The following is a 1113-nucleotide window of genomic DNA, read 5'->3' as shown; positions in this document are numbered from 1 at the left end:
ATTAGGATGAGAAATGTTTTATTTTAATTTAAAATAATGAAGAAAAAATGATGAAATAATGATAATGAAGACTGAATCAGACCAAGCTGCCACCTCTAATTTCTGTATATTTTATCTCTAAGAACTGACTTCCTTAATGTTGTAAAATCGTCTTGATCCCTTTTTTTTTTGTTTGTTTTCTGCACTCTAAAAATGAAATGTTGGATTTACTTAACCATGTTATGTGACCTGGTTCCACTTAACTGAGTTGAGTAAATTCGAAGCAACATACTCATGTTCTTTCGTTAAAAAACTGGTATGTTGCTTTGAATTTACTCAACTCAGTTTAGTGGAACCAGTAACATAACATGGTTAAGTTAATCCAACATTTCATTTTTTTACAGTGGATGGACTTTGACCGGTTTTCTTTGGTCTTTTGCTGCCTTTTCACTCATTTTCTGTCAAGTTTTTGTCCATGACAGGGTATTTGTGGTGTCTGAAAAATAGGAAAGTGAACAAGTGGAGGGCAAAAGACAAAATGTTTCAAATTAATGTCTTATAAAAATAAGAAAGAATTCTAGCAAAATGTATCCACCCATGTTCTGCCAATTTTTTTTTGCTAAAATACTTATTTACATCCACTAAACTGTTATCATTGGTGTTTTTCATAGGTAAAACAACAAAAACTATTTGTATTTTTGTAGCAAAGTATCAGGATAAATGCTAATAGCTAGCAAAATATACATTGTCTAGCTAGTATCAATGCTTTCAGCTAAAATGATACATTAGCAAGTATCAATGCTCCTTGCTAGCAAGACAAATTTGGTAGGTAACATCAATGCTAATAGCTAGAACAATACATTAGCTAACTATCAGGACTGTGGCTGCCCGATCCGTACCAGAAGCACAGTCCGTACTGTCCTGGAAGCGTTGTTTTTAGCATGGAGCATTTTGCCAGACTGATGGCAGAATTCATTTGATTTCAGTCTTTCATCACCTGCACTGTTTCATAGATATGGAAGCCCATTTCCGCCACCCTGATAAAAATAAATAAATAAAACTTGTATCTCATAATTATGACTTAGCTATCTCATAATTATGAGATACTATCTCATAATTATGAGATAGTATCTC

This window comes from Austrofundulus limnaeus, unplaced genomic scaffold (assembly GCF_001266775.1).
Source record: "Austrofundulus limnaeus strain Quisiro unplaced genomic scaffold, Austrofundulus_limnaeus-1.0 Scaffold54, whole genome shotgun sequence".
Lineage (NCBI taxonomy): Eukaryota > Metazoa > Chordata > Actinopteri > Cyprinodontiformes > Rivulidae > Austrofundulus > Austrofundulus limnaeus.
This window is presented reverse-complemented; position numbering follows the sequence as displayed.